Below are 22,231 nucleotides of genomic sequence, written 5' to 3'. Positions count from 1 at the left end.
TTGTACAAATTCTTCTCCCTTTAATATCTTTACGAGGAGGAAGACCCCATGACCAATTTTAACAGCCCAATCCTGTACCTAGCGGCAACAGGGTTTATGGGGATTTGAAGGTTTATGGGGATTTCACTACAGTCACGTCTGCTGTCAATTTAACGAGCATGTTTCAGGATGCGTGCCCTCATCAACAGCAGGTGAGGATGAGATGACAGAACGAGGATGTTGGCGTGAGTTTAACATGTCGCTGTACAACCAATGACCAGCGCCAAGATTGTCAAACAAATCTGGAGGTAGGCCCAAACGTGGAGCCAGAGGTAGCTTCTTCATTGTGTGGTGTCCATTCGGGATGAATGGAGGATGTCGGGACTTCTCCGCCCTGAACCACATGCTCCTTCCCCTCACCTTATACTTTACCAGAACTGTCCCAGCAGGTCCCAATGTCAACAAAATGAAGGAGATTGCCATCAACTTCAGGAAGCATAAAGGAGAACATGCCCCTGTCTACATGAACAGGGACGAAATAGAAAGGGTCGAGAGCTTCAAGCTTTTAGGTGCCCAGATCACCAACAACCTGTCCTGGTCTCCCCATGCCAACACTATAGTTAAGGAAGCCCACCAACACCTCTACTTTCTCAGGAGGCTAAGGAAATTAGGCATGTTAGCTACAACTCTCACCAACTTTTACAGATGCACCATAGAAAGCATTCTTTCTGGTTGTATCACAGCTTGGTATGGCTCCTGCTCTGCCCAAGACCGCAAGGAACTACAAAAGGTCGTGAATGTAGCCCAATCCATCCCGCAAACCAGCCTCCCATCCATTGACTCTGTCTACACTTCCCGCTGCCTCGGCAAAGCAGGCAGCATAATTAAGGATCCAATGCACCCCGGACATTCTCTCTTCCACCTTCTCCCATCGGAAAAAAGCTACAGAAGTCTGAGGTCACGTACCAATCGACTCAAGAACAGCTTCTTCCCTGCTGCCGTCAGATTTTTGAATGGACTTACCTCGCATTAAGTTGATCTTTCTCCACACCCTAGCTATGACTGTAACACTACATTCTGCACTCTCTCGTTTCGTTCTCTATGAACGGTATGCTTTGTCTGTATAGCGCGCAAGAAACAATACTTTTCACTGTATGTTAATACATGTGACAATAATAAATCAAATCAAACCAAATCAATCAATGACCTCCCAAAATCCTACTCCTGCTCACCAGCCAGGTACTTATTCCTGCCAGAATCAAGTGGGTGGCTCACTTAGGATAAGGGAACATCATGTGGGAATTAAAGTGGCTTAACGTTCACCCCACCACTGCAAACCAAACTTATGAGTTAAAATTAGGGCTCCATTCGCTAACTTGAAGACTCTTCCCTCTGCCTCCTCTGGAGTAAAATAAGTCTCTGTCATCTCAATCAAGTGTAGACGGATCGATAATTTACCAATCTTTCCAAAATAAGTCTCGTGGGAGGATTGGAGGGGAAAGGGAGGGTAGGAGAATGAGGGTAAAATACACCTTGTTAAAGCTTGACCTTTCAACTAGCATTGTTGTACATGACTGTACGCTGATCCTGTCGTATCCGGGTGTCGGCGTACCGAGAACTGGCACCCCAAATGCCAAAATATCCAAAACAAAAGAAGAAATAAAGCAGGAAGAGATGAATAAGAACATGTAAAATGGGGGAAGAGGGTGTGGAAATAGTGATGGATTAGCAGAGAAGAAAAAGACAAATAATAAGAAATAAACAACCTGACCCAATGAGAACAAATAATATTGATGATGCTAATATTAGTGTCGGAGAATGAGTCAGAACGTGTTGAATCTTAGATTGGTCAGTATAGCTTAGTTTTTTTTACAAAGTGTTCAGTAGAGGTCATGTTCCTACCTACCTCTTCACCAGTGTTTTTCTAGGGGAAGCAGTTACTTTTAAAGCTTTGAGTTAGCGACCTTAATCCTTCACCATCACACCGTGCAGTCACTCAGCAGCTGAGGTGGCATGTTGGGACTGGGATACTGCTGTCAGTCCAGATCTGGTGGCACTGAAGCAAAGCCAAGAAGGGAAGGCAATGGGAGTCTGGAACCCGCATTGTGTCAGGAGCATTCACCCAGCACTGAGATTCCCTAGATTGACCAATTAGTGGCTGGAGGGTGACAGTGGGTAGGTTCTCGAAGCTGCAGGACCAGTAGAAGGCCCTTCGGCACAGACGGAGTTGCAGTCTGCCATTGATGGTAAGGGAGTGGGAGGGAGTCTCCATCTTGAGGCACCCCGTTCAGCAACTGTAAAGATATAGAATTTTTTTTAAATGGCCACGATGCCAGCGTGGAGTGGTCACAGCTGTGATCAGATTGGCAGGGAGGGTCTGAATGCCTGTCTGGAGCACAGGCTCCCTTTATCTGTCACCAGGGGGTTGCTTCTGGCCAGCTGGCCTGTTTCCGATGCCACAGGGTCCCACAGACTGATTGGAAAAACCCAGTCCACCTCTGATAGTTAGCCTCAATTGGCCTTTCAGATACTTTAATTAGCTGCCCACCTCTTGCGGGCATAGCTCTACCTGGGAGAGGCAGGATGATGCCAGCAAATTCTGACTTCTTTCAGGCTCCTTATTGAGGCAAAAAATCAGCTCTAAATCTTACAGTACAATTGGCAGAAAATGTAAGTGTAGCCCGGGTACTCGCATGGACGCTGGGATGATGCAGGTAGAGAAGTGGTCGTGTGTCGGGAGTTCTCCCTCGGGTAGACACACAGCAGGTAAGACAAATGGCCATCTGGACTCAAAACGTCAGCTGTTTTCTCTCCTTACAGATGCTACCAGACCTGCTGAGATTTTCCAGCGTTTTCTCTTTTGGTTTCCACAATAAAGAAGTTAGTTTTAGGGGTTTGGCTGTCTAACATGTTGTTCAGCACAGAGTGACAATGTCTAGCACTGCTCCTGATATTTGAGCGTCAAAGAGGAAAGGCGAATTGCGTGGCCACCTTCAAAGCTTGACAACAGGTCTCTTAAACTGAACCTAATTGATTGTTGGTTCTGAATTGAACAAACATTCCTCCATTTTTCATACGTTTGGATCTTATTTGCATCTGAAAGAAGTTTAAGATGGAACAAAACTAATTAAGATGGCATTTTCATTGGTCAAACCAATTCAAAGAGCTTCCTGATACTTCATGAGAACAATGCAAGGATCATCTTGCGGCACGGTGGCACAGTGGGTTAGCACTGCTGCCTCACAGCGCCAGGGACCTGGGTTCGATTCCTAGCTCAGGTCACTGTCTGTGTGGAGTTTGCACGTTCTCCCCATGTCTGCGTGGGTTTTCTCCGGGCGCTCCGGTTTCCTCCCACAGTCCAAAGATGTGCGGGTTAGGTGGATTGGCCATGTTAAATTGACCCTTAGTGTCAGGGGGGACTAGCTAGGGTAAATGCATGGGGCTGTGCGGATGGCATTGTGGTCGGTGCAGACTCGATGGGCCGAATGGGCACCTCCTGCACTGCAGGAATCTATGGTAACATCATCTATGATGATCTCAAAACAGAATTATACAGGCTGAACAACAATTCAGTGAATAATAATAACCGGGAGGATTTAATTTCCCAATTATGCTGATTAACAGCACTCAACCAGGGGAGTGGCAAGAGAGTTATCATTGACCTCAGTGCCCCCGGATTATGGAGGGATCATTGGTCATTATCCAATGGCTCCTGGACTCCTGCAGCTACAAGTCATTTGAATGAGCATTGGTTGAAGAGACAAATGGGTTTGGTGCTTTGCCCAACCCCCAGCCTTCTCCCAGGTCAGAGGTCAGAAGGCGAAGGATGGAGCTTGAGCGACACACTTTTTGGAGAATTTATTTGCAGAGATACACACTGCAAACACGCACTTCCTACCCCGACCAATTGTTCCAAGTGAGCAAGCTCCAGGTGACTTCTCACTTTCATAAGGGTATATATTGGCCGGAATTCTCCAGTCTCGTACGCCCCACTATCGCTGCCAGTGAGAACAAAGAATTTGGCGCTCAGCCAAATCTCCATTCAGAGCAGCGGGACTGGAGAATCCCAGCTGCAGGCGAGATTGGAGAATCAGACCCATTATTTCACAAGGAATGATTACCCAAGTAACATTAAATGCATATATTATAGGCTGGACCTCACTGGGTGTCATGGTCCCCACCCCATTCCCTCCCAACTACGTTGGTGGGTGAGCCAACCCACAATCTTGATGGCTGCCCCACAACAATTTAACGTTAGGAACAGTATTAACACGGTGCAAGACTCGCGCCTCATCTCAGTGGGAAGTCCCGCCTTACACAGCTGCCAACCAACCAGATAGCTGGCCGCTCTGTGGTCCCAGCAGCGCCAGTCAGCGATGGTGGCCACTGCTGGAACTACAGGCAGTCTCATCACAGGGAGGAGCCCAGGTAAATCCCAGATTGGGGATCTCAGTGAAGTGGAGGCACAAGAAGCCGGGGAAGGGCTACAAAAAAGTCATATTTTCACACGGCTCTGAACCTGTGATTAGCAAATTCCCCTCCATCATTAGTCAGAAACTTTATAGGTGACCAAGTCTGGCCCCCATCCATTTTTCCATGATTTTTTCTGCAGTAACCCTTTTTTCCTTGATATGTTTTGTTATAGAAAGACTAAATTTGTTTTCCAGGTCTATAAAATGTAGAATGATAACACTTTTTCTGTCCTTGACCCATGCCTTTAGACCCTCTGCAATTACCTTATTAAAGTCAGATGCCAATTCAAGACTTACAATCGGATTTACATGTGTCCTTTTGTTACTTTTTTAAAACAAATTTCACACTTCTCACTAATCTTTTTCTAATAGCCTCATGAACTCTTCATCAATGGCACCTGCATCTTTTAACATAGTTAAGTGAATCAAGATGACATCTTAACCAATCTGTCCCACATGCTGTTGAAGTACATGCACTACCTAGTACTGTACTGTTAAAGGAATCCACAACTAACCCTTTTGTCACAGGTCAAAATTCTTTGTGACCAGTATAATTTATTTGGATGCATCATCATCATCAACCACTGCCTCAGAATTCTCTTCATCATATATCATGTTAAGTGTGCTACATTTTCTCTTTTGGACAATTCACCACATTATCACATTTCAATAACACTGAAGCAATGTAATAGCCGGATCTGCTAAAGGTGCTTTCAATTTCATTCTGCTTATCTTTAATCCTTCGCTTGCATTGTCGCCCGCGCCCAGAATCTGGACCATTTTGAGATCTGGCAATGACTGAGATGTCTTTTTTTTGTGTTACTATGGAATATCTCATTTGTTCTATGTAGGTTGAAGGAATGGCTACTTCCCCAGGGTAGTTTCCTAAGGCAGCAGACACCTGATCCAGCAGGGCTTCTTTTGTTGAGAAGCAAATACCAGTTAGAACCAATTGCCTGTGCATATGAGACACCCAAGGGCAATCCAGCAATTCAAATGATCCAGGAATCCCCAGATTCATTTTTATCTTTCTTTCATGAGATCTCTGAGAGCCCATGATATTCTCCTCCATGAAATAACCATGTTTTCCAAAATCTATTCTGACAAGCATTTAACAGTTCACCATTCTTGTAGATTTTATCCCAGAGCTCTTATAAAGGGCTCAACCTTCATCACAATCCAACTGATGGACATCCATCTCAAAGAATAAAGAACAAAGAAACTTACAGCACAGGAACAGGCCCTTCGGCCCTCCAAACCTGCGCCGACCATGCTGTCCGACTGAACTAAAGCCCCCTACCCTTCCAGGGACCACATCCCTCTATTCCCATCCTATTCATGTATTTGTCCAGACGCCCCTTAAAAGTCACTATCGTATCCGCTTCCACTACCTCCCCGACAACGGGTTCCAGGCACCCACTACTCTCTGTATAAACAATCTGCCTCGCACATCTCCTTTAAACCTTGCCCCTCGCACCTTAAACCTATGCCCCCTACTAATTGACTCTTCCACCCTGGGAAAAAGCTTCTGACTATCCACTTTGTCCATGCCTCTCATAATCTTGGAGACTTCTATCAAGTCGCCCCTCAACCTCCGTCATTCCAGTGAGAACAAACCACGTTTCTCCAACCTCTCCTCATAGCTAATGCTCTCCATGCCAGGCAACATCCTGGGTAAATCTTTTCTGTACCCTCTCCAAAGCCTCCACATTCTTCTGGTAGTGTGGTGACCAGAATTGAACACGATATTCCAAGTGCGGCCTAACTAAGGTTCTATAAAGCTGCAACATGACTTGCCAATTTTTAAACCCAATGCCCCGGCCAATGAAGGCAAGCATGCCGTATGCCTTCTTGACTACCTTCTCCACCTACATTGCCACTTTCAGTGACCTGTGTAACTGTACACCCAGATCCCTCTGCCTATCAATACTCTTAAGGATTCTGCCATTTACTGTATATTTCCTATCTGTATAAGACCTTCCAAAATGCATCACCTCACATTTGTCCAGATTAAACTCCATCTGCCATCTCCGCCCAGGCCTCCAACTGATCTATATCCTGCTGTATCCTTTGATGGTCCTCATCGCTATCCGCAAATCCACCAACCTTTGTGTCATCCGCAAACTTACTAATCAACCCAGTACATTTTCTTCCAAATCATTTATATATATTATGAACAGCAAAGGTCCCAGCACTGATCCCTGAGGAACGCCACTTGTCACAGCCCTCCATTCAGAAACGCACCCTTCCACTGTTTTCCCTTCCCATTTTATTTCTGGTAGAAAGCGGCAATGTCGAGGCCGTACCTTGTTTCCACTTTGGGAGTAACATAACCCATGTCTGCATTTCCATTCATTATTCCACCGGTCATATGATTCAGACTCTAAGGACATTGGATGGTAATCATACCAATTAATTTACACTTGCTTTCTGATATGTTCCAGAATTGCCATTTGGATTTTAGTTTGCTCAGGGAATTTTTTCCTCAGTTTCCAACCTTCATCTTTAGGCAACCATTCTCTGCTGCCATGTTACATAGAAACATAGAAACTAGAAGCAGGAGTAGGCCATTCAACCCTTCGATTCTGCTCCGCCATTCATTTTGATCATGACTGATCATCAAATTCAATATCGTGATCCCCCCTTGCCCCCATATCCCTTGATCCCTTTAGCCCCAAGAGCTATATCTAATTTCTTCTTGAAATCAGACAACGTTTTGGCCTCAACTACTTTCTGTGGGAGTGAATTCCACACATTCACCACCCTCTGGGTGAAGAAATTTCTCCTCACCTCAGTCCTGAAAGGTTTACCTCTTATCCTCAAACTATGACCCCTAATTCTGGACTCCCCCGCCATTGAGAACATTCTTTCTGAATCTACCCTGTTAGAATTTTATAAGTTTCTGTGAGATCCCTTCTCACTCTTCTAAACTCCAGTGAATATAATCCTAACCGATTTAGTCTCTCCTCATATGACAGATCTGCCATCCCAGGAATCAGCCTGGTAAACCTTCGCTGTACTCCCTCTATAGCAAGGACATCCTTCCTCAGATAAGGACACCAAAACTGCACACAATACTCCAGGTGTGACCTCACTAATGCCCTATACAATTGCAGCAAAATATCCCTGTCCCTATGCTCAAATCCTCTCGCTATGAAGGCCAACATACCATTTGCCTTCTTTACTGCCTGCTGTACCTGCACGCTTACTTTCAGCGACTGATGCACGAGGACACCAAGGTCTCGTTGAGTATCCACCTCTCTCAATGTACACCCATTCAAGTAATAATCTGTCTTCCTATTATTGCTACTCACATTTATCCACATTATACTGCATCTGCCATGCAGATGCCCACACACTCAGCCTATTATATGCCAGGTGGGTAGAACCGGAGCCAAGCTTTATACACTTTTATGAGAATTTAATTATGGAGAGATACACAGTTCGTACATACATATGTGTCCTAACCCAACTACTGCAGTTTCAGTCTGTTTCTATTTATAAGACCACAAGTGGTAACCCCAGATAAGTGCCCAGTACGTGCATACAATTAATAGTCGATAAACACCCCAAATCTTAAGGGCATCTTTGAATAAAGGCATTATATTAACACAATTCCACATGGGAACAGAGCACAGAGTCTTTCACTCTTCACCAACACTGATAGAATATTATGTTCTCTACAAAGTTCACCGACCTGAACTTTCACAATAAGTTCTAGCAACTGACAGTTGGCAGCCATCTTGAATTGTCCAAATTGTTAATTTGTTTACAAGATTGAAATTTTGAAATTTTTGCGTGCAATGTGGGGGGCAAGATTTCTTCAAACAGCTGGGTTTTTTTTTTAAATTGCAGGGACTGTTATCTGACGAAATGAGGCGGGTACAGCACTGTGCCAGGAAAAATGCTAACGTCTCTACTTCTCTCCCTGCATCTGGATTCATCATTTGCCAAATTGTCTTGGCAAAATTAAACTGTAGATGTGGATGTCCATTATAATGAACTTAAAGACTAGTTGCTCCACTCTGCATACCCTTCGGCTAGTGCTCAATTAAAGAAATGACGGAGACTCAAACCTACTTAGAGATTACATGATTAAACATTTTGACTCTTCGGTGAAACATGTAATGTGTGTACAGACTTCTTTTTATTTTAGAAGCATTTTGGATTCTTCCAGATCTCAGCATGCAAGCATAATAATTTTAGAAACATTTCAGTCTTAGGATACTGGATTTTTTAAAATTCATTTACGGGAAGTGGGCATCACTGGCTAGGCCAGCATTTATTGCCCATCCCTAGTTGCCCTTTTGAAGGTGGTTGTGAGCGACCTTCTTGAACTGCTGGCACTCCCTGACGTATAGGTACACCCACAGTGCTGTTAGGGAGGAAGTTCCAGGATTTTGACCCATCGACAGTGAAGGAATGGTGATATAGTTCCAAGTAAGAAGTCTCACAACACCAGGTTAAAGTCCAACAGGTTTATTTGGTAGCAAAAGCCACTAGCTTTCAGAGCGCTCGAAGGGGCAGTGCTCCGAAAGCTAGTGGCTTCTGCTACCAAATAAACCTGTTGGACTTTAACCTGGCGTTGTGAGACTTCTTACCGTGTTTACTCCAGTCCAACGCCGGCATCTCCACATCATGATATAGTTCGAAGTCAGGCTGGTAAGTGACTTGAAGGGGGACTTGCAGGTGCTGGTGTTGCCAGTTTTCTCCTGCCATTGTCCCTCTGGATGATAGTGGCTGTCGGTCTGGAAGGTGCTGCCTCAGGAATTTTGGTGAGTTTCTGCGGTGCAGGATGGTAAACATGGCTGCCACTATTCGCTGGTGGTGGAAGGATTGAATGTTTGTGAAAGGAAGCAGGCTGCTTGTTCCTGGATGGTGTCCGGCTTCTTGAGTGTTGTTGGAGCTGCACTCATTCCGACAAGTGGAGAGTATTCCATCACACTCCTGACTTGTGCCTTGTAGATGGTGGACAGGCTCTGGGGAGTCAGGAGGTGAGTTACTCTCCGCAGAATTCCTATCCTTTGACCTGCTCCTGTAGCCATGGTATTTATATAGCTGATCCAGCTCAGTTTCTGGTCAATGGTAACCCCTCCAGGATGTTGATGGGGGGGGATTCAATGATGGTAATGCCACTGAATGCCAAGGGGCGATGGTTACCTCCTCTCTTGCTGCAGATGGTTAAAGCCGGGCACTTGTGTCGCGTGAGTGTTACTCGCCACTTGTCAACTCAAGCTTGGATATTGTCCAGATCTTGCTGCATTTGGACCTGGACTGCTTCAGCATCTGAGCAGTTGCGAATGGTGCTGAACATCCCTACTTCTGGCCTTATGATGGAAGGAAGCTGAAGATAGTTGGGTCTAGGATGGTACCCTGAGGAACCCCTGCAGTGATGGCCTGGAGCTGAGATGATTGGCCTTCAACCACCACAAACATCTTCCTCAGGTATGACTCCAATCAGATAGTACACAGTTAGCACTGAAATGAGTGAAAACTCTTCACTCCGAGGATGGTGGATCTGTGGAATTCTCTATCACGGAGGTCAAATCACTGAATATGTTTAAGAAGGCACTCCCTGAGGTGTAGGTACACCCACAGTGCTGTTAGGGAGGAAGTTCCAGGATTTTGACCTACCGACAGTAAAGGAATGGTGATATAGTTCCAAGTAAGAAGTCTCACAACACCAGGTTAAAGTCCAACAGGCTTATTTGGTAGCAAAAGCCACTAGCTTTCGGAGCTAAGAATAGTGAATGCAAGCAGGCTTTTTCCACTGAGGCTAGGGGAGAGAAAAACCAGAGGGCATGGGTTAAGGGTGAAAGGAGAAAAGTTGAAAGGGAAGTTTAAAGGGCGGCACAGTAGCACAGTGGTTAGCACTGCTGCTTCACAGCTCCAGGGACCTGGGTTCGATTGCTGGCTTGGGTCACTGTCTGTGTGGAGTTTGCACATTCTCCTTGTGTCTGCGTGGGTTTCCTCCGGGTGCTCCGGTTTCCTCCCACAGTCCAAAGATGTGCGGGTTAGGTTGATTGGCCATGCTAAAATTGCCTCTTAGTGTCCTGAGATGTGTAGGTTAGAGGGATTAGTGGGTAAAATATGTAGGGATATGGGGGTAGGGCCTGGGTGGGATTGTGGTCGGTGCAGACTCGATGGGCCGAATGGCCTCTTTCTGTACTGTAGAGTTTCTATGATTTCTATGATTTCTAATATTCGGGGGGGCTTCTTCACACAGAGAGTGGTGGGAGTGTGGAATGAGCTGCCGGATAAAGTAGTAAATGCCTTTTAACATTTAAGCAAAACTTGGACGGGTTCATGGATGAGAGGGGTGTGGAGGGATATGGACCAAGTGCAGGTCAGTGGGACCAGGCAAAAAATGGTTCGGCACTGACAAGAAGGGCCAAAAGGCCTGTTTCTGAGCTGTAATTTTCTATGGTTCTATGGTTCTAAGGAAATAGATAGATTTCTAAACTCTAAAGGAGTCCAGGGACCTCTTTCTCCAGTGTAGGAATTCTGTGGTTTGGGGAGAGCACTGGACTAGGTGATTGAGACAGAGGATCAGCCATGATCATATTGAATAGCAGAACAAGCTCAAAGGACCAGATGGCCTATTCCTGTTCCTATTCTCTATGTTTCTAAGTCACTATTGTGAGATTTCACTGAAATACCTCATTATTTGATGCTAATTAAAAGTGTTGCTTCTGAATGGGCAAAGGGTAATGAACAAATATGGGGATGAAATATAGTTTCGATCAGCTTCTACCAAGATTGATGCACAGATATCTATTAAAATAACGATACTGGTATTCAGCCCTGCCAACTATCTACACTCACGGTTCATCTGCACAGGCACTTTCACAAATGATTTTCGAGTTATCTGGACCGAAAGGGAGAAAGGTCTCCCAGTGCAACTCAAATATCTTTACTGGAATATCAACCACGGGGTAGCATTGAGTCTCTGGCCACACATAGTTTCTCAGGAAAGAGTGGAGCTGCCTCAGAAATGTCTGACACTGGAAACTGAGACTTGTATGAAGTGGAATGTGCCTGAGCTTTAGCGTTGAACTAAAGCTAATCACTGGGAAACCTTTCAAAAACACCTCAAGAATGATGAACTTGGGTTTAATCTTTGACAGCTGACAATAAGAGGGAACAGTAAGGTACATTTTACAAGCAAAGCTCCCATGCACTGTCTTATTCAATAGGTTTATTTGGAATCACGAGCTTTCGGAGTGCTGCCCCTTCATCAGGTGAGTGATGGCTTCACTCAGCTGATGAAGGAGCAGCGTTCCAAAAGCTCTTGATTCCAAGTAAACCTGTTGGACTTTAACCTGGTGTTGTGAGACTTCTTACTGTGTCCACCCCAGTCCAACGCCGGCATCTCCACATTATTCAATAGTCCATAAGACATAGGAGTAGAATTAGGCCACTCAGCCCATCGAGTCTGCTCCGCCATTCAATCATGGCTGATACTTTTCTCATCCCCATTCTCCTGCCTTTTCCTCATAACCCCTGATCCCCTTATTAATCAAGAACCTATCTATCTCTGTCTTAAAGACACTCAATGACCTGGCCTCCACAGCCTTCTGCGGCAAAGAGTTCCACAGAATCACCACTCTCTGGCTGAAGAAATTCCTCCTCATCTCTGTTTTAAAGGATCGTCCCTTTAGCCTGAGGTTGTGCCCTCTGGTTCTAGTTTTTCCTCCTAATGGAAACACCCTCTCCACGTCCACTCTATCCAGGCCTCGCAGTATCCTGTAAGTTTCAATAAGATCCCCCCTCATCCTTCTAAACTCCAACGAGTACAGACCCAGTGGGTCAGACAATCAAGCATGGAGGCAAGCAATTATGTTTCTCAATCAATGCTGCCTATCCGACTAGGGAGTCTCACCTTGCAAAACCTATCCACTTCTCTCTTAAAGGTGAATAGATGCTAACACATCTCCAGCCAAGTGTATTCACTCCATCCATTCAGCTATCATGGAGGAAGTGAGAGGCAGACTCCAATCCCCTCCACCTCCCTTTCCCATTTACTGTCCAATCTCTAAAAGATAATGATCAGCATACGGGAAGGGACGGGATTCACTAAAGCTCTGTATCTGGTCAGAGTGGTGACATGAAGGGGACAAAACGGGGGAGAACGTTGGGAAAGAAAGAGGAGGAAAATACCAAGTGACTTGGTAACATGTCTGAAATGGATAATTTCACTGTGCTCTGACACTTCCACATCACAATGTTCGCATTGAATCAGAGCAGCCACTTAACAGAAAACTGTCTGACCACGATGATAAATAACATGCATTGCTCATTGCTCCATCTGCAATAAAGAAACCATGTAAAACACAGCTCTTAGTCTATCTCTGGATAAACATTGGACCAAATCTGGCTCTCTGTCTCAGTTTAACATCCATTTACCCTCAGCACAAGTTGAGGGGTAGATCGGGGGAGGATATCCAATATTCCCTGTGAAATAACACAAAGATTCCTTTCTTCTGATTTTACACAGAGATACATTTCATACTGATTGAAATCCTGTTTTGTGTCACAGTGCAAACAAGCCATCCGAAGATATTCTGGGCAGTCTGAGGCACCAAAAAGAAGACAAGAACTGGTCTTGGTGCCAAACTAAAATTGGATTGCTCTTAAATTATAATAAACATTACATGATGTTCAGTTAAGTGGATTGGATACGATTAATTAAAGTGAAAAGATGAAAATACACGATCTATTTCCAAAATCCCTGAGGCAACAGATATATCAAAATATGTTTGTTTATTATTACAACACTTCATCACATCACATACCGACACACCTGTTACATGAAGGGAAAAAACACAATCTTGAGTTAATAATGAAACATTATCCCTAGAAACTGCTGAGACAGAAATCCTGAAACTGACTATTTCAACGTAGCATCGCAGGACCTAAACAAACCCAGTAAATACCAGCCTGGTTATCCCATTGGGATTTATAGGGATCTAGTTTAAAAGTTTCCTCCTATCTAGTCATTATTGAGCAAGGTGCGGTTACACTTCACACTATTCGCCAAATCCGACACAACTTGCTATTTTCCAAAGAGAGTTCAGTGGTTTCCAAATCATACCCTTGCCGTGGTCGATTAACCAAGCATCCGAGGCAAGATCCACGCAACTGCCGCAAAGGCAACGCATGGTAACAGATCAAAATGATCATCCCAGAGGATGAGGGCACATCTCAATCAGCAAGTCCACTTCTCATGGCACCCCAACTCCCTCAAACACACAACAATTCTGATAGGTCATCAATTCAGGTGAAAGGTGACTCATTGCATTGAGGCGTTCCCAAAACAAATGCAGAAACCCAAACAGATTTAAAGAGCTGGTCGAACAATGTTTCTTTCCTCCTTCCACCACTGCCCGCCAACAATGCTAAAGAGGATAACTATATCATTAAGCCAATTGTCAGCGAGCTGTCTGCACTAACTGTTGATTCAGCTGTTACATGTAGTCACATATCCCTCATGTTATCAATTCACTAACCACTTCAAGTACATTCCTCCACTTGATATATTAGAGATTAATATTTAAACAACACTGTTCAAAAATAAAACTTGATCGTAATTCATCACAGCTATTTGGGAATTTTCATTGTGAAATATTATAATCTTTTGCTACAAATTAACAGATTTAGTCCTCTTGGTCTGTCCTGGCCGCCCTCCAATTACGGCCACACCCTTGGTCCCAAATCACTCTGATAGAGTCATAGAGGTTTACAGCATGGAAACAGGCCCTTCGGCCCAACTTGTCCATGCCGTCCTTTTTTTTAAATCGCCGAAGCAGCTCCCAATTGCCCCCGTTTGGCCCATATCCATCTATACCCACCCTACCCATGTAACTGCCTAAACACTTTTTAAAAGACAAAATTGTATCCGCCTCTACTACTACCTCTGGCAGCTTGTTACACCCTCACCACCCTCTGTGTGAAAAAATTGCTCCTCTGGACACTTTTATATCTCTCCCCTCTCACCTTAAACCTATGCCCTCTAGTTTTAGACTCCCCTACCTTTGGGAAAAGATATTGACTATCTAGCTGATCTATGCCCCTCATTATTTTATAGACCTCTATAAGATCACCCCTCACCCTTCTACGCTCCAGAGAAAAAAGTCCCAGTCTATTCAGCCTCTCCTTATAACTCAAACCACCAAGTTCCGGTAGCATCCTAGTAAATCTTTTCTGCACTCTTTCTAGTTTAATAATATCCTTTCTATAATAGGGTGACCTGAACTGTACACAGTATTCCAAGTGTGGCCTTACCAATGTCTTGTACAACTTCAACAAGATGTCCCAACTCCTGTATTCAATGTTCTGACCAATGAAACCAAGCATGCCGAATGCCTTCTTCACCACTCTGTCCACCTGTGACTCCATTTTCAAGGAGCTATGAATCTGCATCCCTAGATCTCTTTGTTCTGTAACTCTCCCCAGCACCCTACCATTAACTGAGTAAGTCCTGCCCTGGTTCAATCGACCAAAATGCATCACCTCGCATTTGTCTAAATTTAACTCCATCTCCCATTCGTCAGCTCACTGGCCCAATTGATCAAGATTCTATTACTGGTACTTTGAGCTACTTGGGAACAGCATTTACAAATTCCCTCTCCCCTACCCTGTCTCTTTATTTCCAACCCCCAGCAGGCTGAGAATACGAATCCAACTGACAGCAAACCTGTTTACCTCCAATTATTGCTCCTCTTTCACCAAACATATTGCTGCTGCATGTCAGTACTTACATTTATCAGAAACTGCAACAGTACCTTCCAAACCTGCCACTTCTAGCAGCTTGAAAGATAAGGGCAGTTGATGCATGGGAACACCTCCACCTCCAAGTTCCCCTCCAAGTCTCTAACACTTTCTACTTTCAACACCTCTACTTTCTCAGAAGACTAAGGAAATTTGGCATGTCAGCTACGGCTTTCACCAACTTTTACAGATGCACCATAGAAAGCATTCTTTCTGGTTGTATCACAGCTTGGTATGGCTCCTGCTCTGCCCAAGACCGCAAGAAACTACAAAAGATTGTGAATGTAGCCCAATCCATCACACAAACCAGCCTCCCATCCATTGACTCTGTCTACACTTCCCGCTGCCTCAGCAAAGCAGCCAGCATAATTAAGGACCCCACGCACCCCGGACATTCCCTCTTCCACTTTCATCCGTCGGGAAAAAGCTACAAAAGTCTGAGGTCACGTACCAACCGACTCAAGAACAGCTTCGTACCAGCTGCTGTCAGACTTTTGAATGGGTTTACCTTGCATTAAGTTGATCTTTCTCTACACCCTAGCTATGACTGTAACACTACATTCTGCACACTCACCTTTCCTTCTCTATGAACAGTATGCTTTGTCTGTACAGCGCGCAAGAAACAATACTTTTCACTGTATGTTAATACATGTGACAATAATAAATCAAATCAAATGTCACAAAACCTGCTGAGTATTTGCAACATTGTGTGATTTCTATCTCAGAATGCCAGCAGCTGCAGTATTGTGCCTTTGTTATTATTTCTGTTGTTTGTTAACTACGACCAGCTTATCTATTTGAACATTGGATTCACTGGAGCCAGGCGGAACAAATCCGCATTTCCGATAACAAGTCTACCCTGTTAGATGTCCTCCTTACTGGGTGTCATACAGTACGACCCAACGAAACAAGCAACCTGGTTAGATATTTATTACCCTCAGAATGTTCAGATTTTAGAGAAAAAAAATTATTTTCTTTCTAACTGAATGATGTAAAGTGAGGAACTGCCATTCGGCTCAACAAATGTAATCTTTCCTCTTTTCTCTTGTTGACCTTACCTCGCCCATTTCATCTGTGGGGCTGAAGAATAGCATCGCTCACAGTATATACATACCATACATAGAGAAGGAAAGGAGAGAGTGCAGAATGTAGTGTTACAGTCATAGCTAGGGTGTAGAGAAAGATCAACTTAATGCAAGGTAAATCCATTCAAAAGTCTGACAGCAGCAGGGAAGAAACTGTTCTTCAGCTACATTCTGTAACACTACATTCTGCACTCTCTCATTTCCTTCTCTATGAACAGTATGCTTTGTCTGTACAGTGCGCAAGAAACAATACTTTTCACTGTATGTTAATACATGTGACAATAATAAACCAAATCAAATTTCCAGCGTTTTCTGTAGATCAGAATGTTTAAGAGCCAAAACAGTTTTAACTCATTAAACTCTGGCCTGATGGTTGCCGAGCCTTGGATCTGCCAAACTGCGACCCAAATGGACTGTGGCAATTTGTCGGGTTCTCAATTTGTACATTTTTAAAGCTGAAGCTGGAATTTCAACAACCCAAAACTGGACATCCAGGAGGTGCTATGGGCCATCAACTCTGCAAGACGTGCCGGATCATCGACATGGATGCCATCATCTCACGTGAGAACACCATCCACCAGGTACACGGTACATATACTTGCAACTCGGCCAACGTTGTCGACCTGATACGCTGCAGGAAAAGATGTCCTGAGGCATGGTACATTGGGGAAATCATGCAGACGCTACGACAATGGATGAATGAACACCGCTCAATAATCACCAGGCAAGACTGTTCTCTTCCTGTCGGGGAACACTTCAGCAGTCACGGGCATTCGGCCTCTGATCTTTGGGTAAGCGTTCTCCAAGGCGGCCTTCACGACACACAACGCTGAGTCGCTGAGCAGAGACTGATAGCCAAGTTCCGCACACATGAGGATGGCCTCAACCAGGATCTTGGGTTCATGTCACACTATCTGTAACCCCCATGACTTGCCTGGGCTTGTAAAATCTCACTAACTGTCCTGGCTGGAGACAATACACATCTCTTTAACCTGTGCTTAACCCTCTATCCACTCACATTGTCTGTACCTTCAAGACTTGATTACCTGTAAAGACTCGCATTCCAACCATTATTTTGTAAATTGAGTTTGTGTCTTTATATGCCCTGTTTGTGAACAGAACTCCCACTCACCTGATGAAGGAGCAGCGCTCCGAAAGCTAGTGGCTTTTGCCACCAAATAAACCTGTTGGACTTTAACCTGGTGTTGTGAGGCCTCTTACTGTGTTTACCCCAGTCCAACGCCGGCATCTCCACATCATCGACACTGCATAAACCCAGTCCTGTGGACACTGCACAAACCCAGTCCTGTGGACACTGCACAAACCCAGCCCTGTGGACACTGCACAAACCCAGCCCTGTGGACACTGTACAAACCCAGCCCTGTGGACACTGCACAAACCCAGCCCTGTGGACACTGCACAAACCCAGCCCTGTGGACACTGCACAAACCCAGCCCTGGATACACTGGAAAGTCCTCCTCACTAACACCTGGGGGCCTTCTGACAACATTGTGCGACAGCACTCCCAGACTAGTCACGCAACGACCTGACACAGTCATACTCATTGAATCATATTTTTGGGCGGCACAGTAGCACAGTGGTTAGCCCTGCTGCTTCACAGCGTCAGGGTCCTGGGTTCGATCCCCGGCTTGGGTCACTGTCTGTGTGGAGTTTGCACATTCTCCTCGTGTCTGCGTGAGTTTCCTCCGGGTGCTCCGGTTTCCTCCCACAGTCCAAAGATGTGCAGGTTAGGTTGATTGGCCATGCTAAAAATTGCCCTTAGTGTCCTGGGATGTGTAGGTTAGAGGGATTAGTGGGTAAAATGTGTAGGGATATTGGGGTAGGGTCTGGATGGGATTGTGGTCGGTGCAGACTTGATGGGCCGAATGGCCTCTTTCTGTACTGTAGGGTTTCTATGATTCTATGAATACAGATAATGTCCTAGACTCCACCATCACCTTGCCTGGGTATGTCCTGCCCACTGACACTGCAAAGGTGGTGGGCACAATGGTACCCAGGTGGGAGGGAGTTGCCCTGGGAATTCTTAGCATCGATTCTGGACCCCATGAAGTCTCATGGCATTCGGTGAAACATGGGCAAGGAAACCTCCTGCTGGCTACCACTCCTCCCCACCCCTCAGCAACGAATCAGTACCTCTCCATGTTGAAGGCCATTGGGACAAAGCACTGAGCATGTCCAGGGTGTAGAATGGACTCCGGTGGCGGACATCAATATCCATCACCAAGAGTGGCTCAGTAATACAGCCACAGGCTGAGATGGCTGGGATCTAAAAGACGTAAGTGGGTTTGTGGCAGGTGATGAGGGAACCAACAAGAGGGAAAAACACACTTGACCTCATCCTCACCATCTGCCTGTCGCAGATGCATCTGTCCATGACAGTACCGGTAGGCGTGACCACCGCACAGTCGTTGTGGAGACGAAGTCCCGTCTTCACAATGAGGAAACACTCCCATCATGTTGTGTGGCACTATCACCGTGCTAAATGGGATAGACTTCGAACAGATCTACCAACCCAAAACTGGACATCCAGGAGGTGCTATGGGCCATCAACAGCAGCAGAATTGTCCTCAACCACAATCTGTAACCTCATGGCCCGGCAGATCCCCCACTCTACCATTACCACCAGGCTAGAAGATCAACAGCAGCAAATAATAGACATATCTAAGCCAACAATTAGATCGAAGCTATGCAAACCTCTCGCATCCAGTCATGAAGAGTGGTGGACGATTAAATAATTAACAAAAGGAGGAGACATGACAAATATCTCGATCCTCAATGATGGGGCAATGATGGCCCAGCACACCAGTGCAAAAGAGAAGGCTGAAGCATTTGCGACTATCTTCAGCCAGAAGTGCTGGATGGATGATCCATCTCAGCCTCCTCCTTAGATCCCCAGCGTCTCAGATACCAGTCTTCAGCTAATTTGATTCATTCCACTTGATACCAGGAAATGGCGGAAGGCACTGTGTACTGCAAAGGCCCTGAAAATATTCTGGCAATATTACTGAAGACTTGTGCTCCAGAACTAGCCATGTCTCTAGGTGTTCCAGAACAGCAATGTGGAAAATTGCCCACTTATATCCTGCCTACAAAAACAGAACAACTCTAACTCAGCCAATTACCGCCCCCATCAGTCCACTCTCAATCGTTAGTAAAGTGATGAAAGATGTTCAGCTTGGGTTCCGCCAGGGTCACCCAACTCCTGACCTCACTGCAGCCCTGGTTCAAACATGGGCAAAAGAGCTGAACTCCAGAGGGTGAGAGTGACCTCCCCTGACATCAAGGCGGCATCAAGCCACGAGTGTGGCTTCAAGGAGCTCCAGCAAAAGTGGAGTCATTGGGAATGAGGGGGAAAGCTCTCCACTGTTGGAAGTGATACTTAGCACAAAGGAAGATGGCTTTGGTGATTGGAGGTCAATCATTTCAGTCCCAGGACATCACTGCAGGAATTCATCAGGGTAGTGTCCTAGGACCAACCATCCTTGGCCCATCCATCTTCAGCTGCTCCATTAATGACCTTCCTTCCACTATTAGGTCAGAATTGGGGAAGTTTGTTGATGATTGCACAATGTTCAGCAATCATTCACAACTCATCAAACACTAAAGCAGTCCAAGCTCATTTTTAGCAAGATCCGCCAATATCCAGGCAGGTAAAATTCACACCACACAAGTGCCAGGCAATGACCATCTCTAAAAGAAATAATCCAGCCATCTCCTCTTGATGTTCATTGACATTACCATCAACATTCTGGGGGATTATCATTGACCAGAAACTGAACTGGGCCAGCTATATAAATACAGTGGCTACAAGAGCAGGTCAGAGGCTGGGAATCCTGCATGAGTAACTCACCTCCTGACTCCCCAAAGCCTGTCCACCATCTACAAGGCACACATCAGGAGTGTGATGGAATACTTTCTAATTGGTCGGATGAGTGCAGCTCCAACACCCAAGAAGCTCGACACCATCCAGGACAAAGCAGCCCACTTGATTCCTGTCCCTTCCACAAACATTCACTCCCTCCACCACCAATGAACAGTGGCAGCTGTGTGAACCATCTACAAGATGTACTGCAGGAACTCATCAAGGTTCCTTGGACAGCACTCCAAACCCATGACAACTACCATCTGGATGGACAAGGGCAGCAGATACATGGGAACTCAACCAGTTGCAAGCCTCCCTCCAAGCCACTTGCCATCCTGACTTGGAAATATATCTCTGTTCCCGGGTCATAATCCTGGCACTCCCTCCCTTACTGCTCCGTGGGTTTACCTACAGCACAAGGACTGCAGTGGTTCAAGAAGGCAGCTCACCACTACCTTTTCCAGGGCAACTAAGAATGGGCAATAAATGCTGGCCAAGCTGTCCCTGTATAGCAACAACACTAGATTTACCCGACAATGTGGAAAATTGCCCAGGTATATCCTGTTCACAGAAAACAGGACAAATCCAATCAGGCTACTTTTGCCCTATTAATTTACGTTCTACTGGTTGGAATCATATCTAGCACAAAGGAAGATGGTTGTGATTATTGAAGACTAATCACATCAGTCCCAGGATATCAGTTCCTCAGGGTTGTGTCCTCGGCCGAACCATCTTCAGCTGTTTCATCAATTGCTTTCCAGCCATCACAAGGTCAGAAGTTGGGATGTTCGCTGATGATTGCAATGCGTTCAGTACCATTTGCAACTCCTCAGATACTGAAACAGTCTGTGCCCACATGCAGCAATAGCTGGACAACATTCACATTTGAGTTTCTAATTGGAAAGTAACATTCACACTATACAAGCACTGTGCAATGACCATCATCAGATAAGAGAGAATCTCATCATCTCCTCTTGACATTTACCATTGCTGAATCCCCCACCATCAACATCTTGGAAGTTACCATTAACCTCTTGGCTCAACCTTCCTTATAAATATTGTAGCTACAAGAACCGGTCAGAGGCTGGGGATTCTGCAGCAAGTGGTAACCTCCTGATTCCCCAAAGTCTGTCCATTATCTACCAGACAGGAGTCAGCAGTGTGATGGAACACTCACCACTTGTCTTGATGAGTGTGGCTCCAACAACATTCAAGAAACTCAACACCATCCAGGACAAAGTAACCTGCTTATTTTGGTACTTCATCAACGGATGGAGTACCAAATATTAAATATTCACTCCCTCCATCACCAGCACACAGTGGCAGCAATGTGTACCATCTACAAGATGCACTGCAGCAACCTGCCAAGCCGCCTTCAACAGCATCTTCTAAATCCGCAGTCTCTACCAAAAGAAAGGCAAGGGTAGCAGGCTGATGGGAACATCACCAACCGCAAGTTCCCGCCCAAGCTAAAAATCAACCTGACTTGGAACTAGATCAGCATTCCTTCACTGTCACTGGGTCAAAATCCTGGAAGTCTCTTCCTTAACAGCACTCTGGGTGGACCTACACCGTGTGACTGCAGCAGTTCAAGAAAGCAGATTACCACCACCCTCTCAAGGGCAATTAGAGATGGGCAAGGATGCTGGCCCAGTCATTGGCACTCACATTCCAAAACCAGCAAAAATAAATATGTAACACAGGATGAACAATAAAGAGAGGAAACTAAATGGCAGAAATGCAATTTTAGTGTTTGGGGTGGGGAATACCCCAGGTTTCATGTCCTACACTCTTCAGTGGAAGAATCTCTGATGGATTTTACAGAACTTCAATCAGGTATAGAATATAGCCAGCTTACATTCTTCAGATGTGAGCTCATCCCAAAATCAAAGTAGCCCAGGAACTTTGATGGTGCTGAGGCAGTGTGGAAGGCGACGGGACAAAAGGATAGGCAGTTACCCTCCCTCACCACACGGCAGCTGGAGAGGGAAATAATGCTTGTTTATAAACCGTCAACCAAACAGCTTGCAGCGATCAGACAC

The 22,231-nt window shown here is 45.3% G+C and overlaps 1 protein-coding gene across 1 annotated transcript in view; it reads right to left on the bottom strand.

The window, feature by feature from the left end:
* LOC144479192 (signal peptide, CUB and EGF-like domain-containing protein 3) overlaps nucleotides 1-22,231 on the bottom strand; it is a 399,824-nt gene that overhangs the window by 305,215 nt on the left and 72,378 nt on the right. The window lies entirely within an intron of this gene.

The sequence above is a fragment of the Mustelus asterias genome, chromosome 25 (genome assembly GCF_964213995.1).
Source record: "Mustelus asterias chromosome 25, sMusAst1.hap1.1, whole genome shotgun sequence".
NCBI classification, from domain to species: Eukaryota; Metazoa; Chordata; class Chondrichthyes; order Carcharhiniformes; family Triakidae; genus Mustelus; species Mustelus asterias.
Note: the sequence above shows the minus strand (reverse complement) of the source record. Positions and strands in the feature narration are given on the sequence as shown.